Raw genomic sequence first — 6,072 nt, forward strand, 5'->3', positions numbered from 1 at the left:
AAAAAAAAAAAAAAAAAAAAAAAATTCATATTTTTAGTTATTTATTATAATTTCAAAATTAATTTACGTATAAATAGATGGGTATGAACATTTGAACCTCAGTCATTAAAAGAATTAATATAGGTCAATTACTCGAGTATATTCATTTATTAAAAAAGAGAAGTATTATTCATTGTGTTATAATCCATTATAATTAAATCATAATATAAAAAGTTTATCTTTCAAGGGTTGGTTGAATCTCTATTCTTCCCGTGGTTAGGCTAATTTAATAGAAATATATATTTATTTCAAAAATATTCTTAAATTTTAAAAAAAATATTGATAGTTTCTTTCGAATTTGGGAGGGTTTCAAAAATACATTCTGACTTTTAAAAATGTTTTAAAAATATCAGATATATTTTTAAAGTTTTATTAATATTCTTTAAATTTTTGATAGAAAAAATAAAAAGTATCCGTTGTTGTTAGTATAATCTTTCAAAAGTAACATTAATACCGTTAAATGATCTATGAAGTATAGATATATAGTTTCCGTCTATATATTAATGTAATAGCCTTTTGAGCCTCATCTTATAAAGTTAAGGTATTTTGAATTTTTTTTAAAAGTTAATTTATATTAATAAAACAGTATTATTAAAACAAATTATTAATTTTGAAGCTCAAATTTTTTTTAGAGGCATACCCTAATTATTTTTTTATTCTAAAAAATATAAAAAATAAGAAACTTTTGCTTAAAAATAGAAATTCTTTAAGTGAAAAAACACTGAAAAAATAGTAGAAAATAGAAATTTTATTACTGTATTTCCATGTATTCTTTGTTGTTTTATAATTATTAGTTTTTTTTTTCTAAATCATTCTAAAATTAAAAGATTAAGTTAATAAAAAAATACACATAATAATAATAATAATAGAAAATATATAAAAATTATATTAAAAATATAAGAAAAAAACGGTTTCATTTTAATGATTGTTGGGTACACAAAGAAATAAGAGGGCTATTGAAGACATTGTGTTGGGTGTAGTGATTGAAATTTGAATTTCTTCTCTTATTATTATTATTATTATTATTATTTTAAATGAGAAAGAAATGAGCATAAAAGAAATAATGATGAGAAATTGGAAAGGGAATTCCTTTCTTTTTGTTCTATTTTTCATTTTTTTCAACTTACTTTTTGGTGTTTTATCATTTCTTCCCCTTTTGTCTCTTTCCTTCTCTATCATGTTAGGTTTGAGTATCCATTCCAACTAAGAACGACTTAACCGACTTAACCGAGTATAAGTTAGTTGAAGTACGGGTTTGCCAGTCACTAGATGGTGTACGAGCGAGGACGCTAGACCTCCCATGGGTAGATTAAAAGATCTTACATTAGTTGGAGAGGAGAACAAAACATTCTAATAAAAATGTGAAAATCTTTCACTTAGAGGCGCATTTTAAAATCGTGAGGCTGATGACGATATGTCACCGACCAAAATGGACAAAATCTACTAGCAGTGAGTTTGTGCCATTACATTTTAGGTATTAATAAGTTGATATTCGACACGATTTCTATCTAAACTATCGATTAAGGAAATTGTAAAACCAACATTAAATTATTTTTCTTAACGAAAATCTCGTCTCGTAAAAAAACTATATAAATTCTCAAAATCGACATCTTTATGTTGGGTATTCTTCTATGGTATGACTGACTTAGTGGTTTATGTACGACCAAGCTCACGCATCCTAGTTGTTTAGGGCGGGCGGAGTGAACTCTCATTCAATTTTGGTATTCAATACCGTTGAGATGCTTGGTTGACTCCATAACTTTAATAGAAAGATGACTTATTTAATAATTCATGCGTAAAGGTAAGAAACTTTGAATGAACTAATGCGAATGAGTGTAAACCTAGTTGTTCGTAGGCACAAAGACACAGAAGTTACTAAAATGAAATCATATTTTTTAATCCGACCGCTCTATAGTTATATTTTATGTTCATATAACCTAACCAAGTTGGTTGGATCACCAACTGATCATAGCCTAATTGGTTGTTTCGATCTTTCCACTCCAAATATTGTAATAAAAAAAGATTGGTTGGGTCCATTTTTCTTTTTTCTTTCATCTTTTTTAGTACCTTCTTCAATTTTGGCTGGTTACCAATTAGGTCTATGAATCTACTTTAATTATTATATTTTGTTCACTTTCTTTTTTTTTTTTTTTTTTTTTTTTAGGGCGCTTATACCGAGAGAGTGGGCCTTATGGGGTAGGGCACAAACCAACAGGGACAACACGCCCCACATCGCCCACCTCTATATTGATTCTGAATTTGTTCCAACCGCTGTCACACATGAATTCTGATCACGTTAAAGATATTTAGTCTTGAATTATAGTTTACCATAATATCATATTTGATATTTTAGTATAGTAAGATATTACGGCTTACCATAGGTATTATATTTGCCGTTTTAGTTTAGACAAATATCTTGTATCCATTTATTGTTCTTTCCTCTCTAAATGATTATAAAGAGAACTTCCTCCCTCTTTTAAAGGGGGTAGTTTTAACAAATATTTTCAACCACATAGGCCTAATCAACCAGGAGCATTGAGCCATGCCAAACACCCCCATCTTTTTAAGAACTTTAAAGCTCTAATAGCTTTAGCACTAAATTTAATTTCAACGACTAACTACCATAAATTGGGTGAAAGTTAGCATCTTAAGAAAAACCTAATCTACCAAGACCCTCCCATTCCTATCCTTCCAAACGTCCCATGAATGCTCGACCCCATTGAAATCTCAGGTTTTAAGCTTTTGGGAAGTTTCGGTGAGTTTGACGAAACCTCATTTTTTAGAAGAAATCCCGTGACCAAGGTCTCACTCATTATCTGTCCATAATGCTTCTTCTAAAACCAAGGTCTCACTCATTGGTCACTGGGTTTCTTGTAAGAGCCTAAACCCACTATTATCAGATATTGTTCTCTCTTTTCTTTCATTACGGGGCTTCCCTACATGGTTTTAAAATGTTTCTGGTAGGAAGAGGCTTCCACACCCTTATAAGGAATGTTTCGTTCCTCTCTTCAACGAATGTGGGATTTCACATTCTTGCATATGGGCCATTTCTTGATTTGTGCATGTCATCCATGCGCAAAGACCATACTAATCTTCTCTGTATGGTTCCAATTTTATCAAACGTCCCCGAAGGGATGAACTTATGCTTCTACCATTTATATAGGATATCTCATTGGTATTCTTAAGCGAGGGGGGATTCCTCTTAAAAGGCCCACATGGACATAGAAAAATAAAAGTAATTCCAACCCATATACTCTTTTGAGCCAAAGAATCTTTTGTCACTGTCGTTATAACTAGAAGTTATAACTAGAAGATATGAAATGATGCAGAATTTTATTAAAAAATTCATTATTTCTTTCTTGAACTCTAAATGCTTTATTTTTGTAGTTCCATCTAGCAATTCCTTCTTCTATATTCAATAGGGGTGATGTAATAGCTGGAAAAAAAAAATCATAAATAATAAAATAAATAAAGAATTAAACAAATAAAAATAATTATAAAAAAATAGTTAAAATAATAATAATAAAAAATAAATAAATAAAAATCTTTCCCACTTTTCTCCACCAACCTCTCATTCATTCCCACAAATATCTCTCATCAACCCATCCTTATACCAGAAAGTAATAGTTACTGCAAAAAGAAACAAGAAAACAACAATTGTTAGATTTACTTGAGAAAAGAATGAGAAAAACAACAACTGTCAGATCTACTTCAGAAAATAATGAGAATGACCTTTAACCAGTTGAGATTCATGGGAGATTTACACGAAGATAGATATGATCAATAAGGTATATATTAAATCTTCATTTTCTTTTATCCTATTTTTTTAGAAATCACAAGCCAATTATAGTTAGATCTTCATTAAATTATTACCACGATTCACCTTTGAGTTAGAAATTAAATGTCAATCATTTATACATAATTCTAGTAAATCACGTCACATTAGTAATATTAGATTAAATTTATATAAGTAGTCAAATGAATAGATTAAAAATAGAATGGCCTATAAAGTTTGTGAACACCAAAGATTTGGAAACAGGGATCCACTCCAAACAAAGATCCACTCCAAATTTGAAATAAATGAGAACAAAATTAAAAAGCAACAGAGTATATATAGATAAAAAAAAAAGGAAGATTCAGTAATTAAAAATAAAGCCCAGAATAACTTGAAATAACTTTATCTACTTTTTTTTATACAATAGTAACTATGAAAAATATAACAATGGACCATGTAAATTAGAGAAATAATCTTATAGAGTTCAAACTTGAAATTGATGTCATGGGCTCACATAAGTTGACTTGGATTTCAAAGGACAGAATCGAACTTTTATTAAGGATATATTCGTGACAACAACTTAAACTAACCAGGTAAGTGATCTTACTGTCAGCATGGTTATATTTGATGTTGACACGTACCTGTGGTTCTGCACGTGTCACATATTTTGATATGTGTGAATTATCTGTGAATTGATATGCTTATATTATGTTTTTGTTATAATATGTGAATTGTATGATAATAATTGTGGTACGATGTGTTCAAGGATATGTTTGAGATAGAGTACGAGAAGGATGCACAAAATGAAATGTAACGATAGGAGTAAGATACGTTCATGAAACGTTAAGATTAGGTTACATACTGGAGTGCTATGGATAAGAGAGATTGATGAAAGAATATGGTTAGGATATGGGTAGAAAGGGATAGGTTTGTGATAGATTGATAGAACGATAGCGTTAGGATACGTTCCTGTGATGATATGACTAAGGTATGTTCACGTAATGATATGACTATGATAGGTATAAGAACGTTAAGACTATGATAAGTTAGGGAACGATATGACCACGAAGTGTTTACGCTATGACATATTTATGATACGATATATTGTGATGTGATGTGTTATATTTAGATTGTTTTGTGTGACCATTGAGATAATTGTTGTATGAATTGTACGTTATGAAATGACATATTAAAAGCATGAAGCGTTATGTTATGTTTTCTAAATTGTATGTATATAACATGTTATGAATGACATGATATCACGATAAATGAAATGAAATGAAATGTAATCCCGTTAGGATTATGTATGATACATAGACTGAAAAATGAAAAATGACATGTTAAGCATGAAAGATGATAGTTGGGTTATATTCATTAATGATAAAAGTAGAAATATTGGGGACCTCATGCATTATGTGTGCTCATGCATTTGGGGGGATACCCCCATTCCATCACGAGGGTACGGACGCGTACATCCAATAGCAGGATAACGATTGTTATGTTTTACATAGCGCTGCCGTGACGGTTACTAGTTCTAACGGGTGTCCGGCCTAAGGAGCTCCCAGAGTATGCTCGCCCGACAAGGAAAGTGGCCCAGCGGTGTGCGAACTGACTGGTGAGCCCATACTCGCACGTATGGGCTGCATGTAGAGTATATGGTACACGTCCAAATTACCCGTTAGGACAGTAGTGTAGGAAAATAAATTGAAAGGATAGGTTCCATCATTGCATTTATTTTCTTAGACTTAGGCTAGAATAGGATGTTTTTAACTTAAACGCTTATTTATTTTATTTAGTCTTTTGTTGTGTCGTTTTAAAGATGTTTCGAAACACGTAAGTACATGGCTGTGTTTTAAGATAAAGGATGTGTTTTATAGAATTTAAATAAAGTCTTCCGCATTCAATGTTTCGGATATGTATATAGTAGCGACCTTAAATTAAGTAGAAAATTTCGGATCGTTACAGGTGAGGAGATTAGTTTGATCGACACCAACAAAAATTTGTTTGAATTTATTTATATTCACCAATTCTTATCTTCTTCCTAATTTGGTAGGGTTGAAACTTCTACCAAAGAATCTACTTGTCATTTATATTTTGGCATTTAACAATTTATTATAAGAACAACTTTTGAAATGGGACGAAATCATTTTTTACTATGCATTGGATAACCAAGAAATTATTAATTATTAGTGTTATTTTCGTTATATGCATGGAACAAAAAAAAAAAAAAAAAAAAAAAAAAAAAAAAAAAAAAAAAA

At 30.3% G+C, this 6,072-nt stretch overlaps 1 non-coding gene across 1 annotated transcript; it reads right to left on the reverse strand.

Annotated features, from left to right (window-relative positions):
• Window positions 1-3,072: 3,072 nt before the first annotated feature.
• On the reverse strand, window positions 3,073-3,175 carry LOC111435568. The gene has a single exon (XR_002709090.1). It is a non-coding gene; the product is annotated as a U6 spliceosomal RNA (small nuclear RNA).
• Between the last annotated feature and the right edge of the window lie 2,897 nt (window positions 3,176-6,072).

Source organism: Cucurbita moschata, unplaced genomic scaffold (assembly GCF_002738365.1).
Source record: "Cucurbita moschata cultivar Rifu unplaced genomic scaffold, Cmos_1.0 Cmo_Scf00049, whole genome shotgun sequence".
NCBI lineage: Eukaryota > Viridiplantae > Streptophyta > Magnoliopsida > Cucurbitales > Cucurbitaceae > Cucurbita > Cucurbita moschata.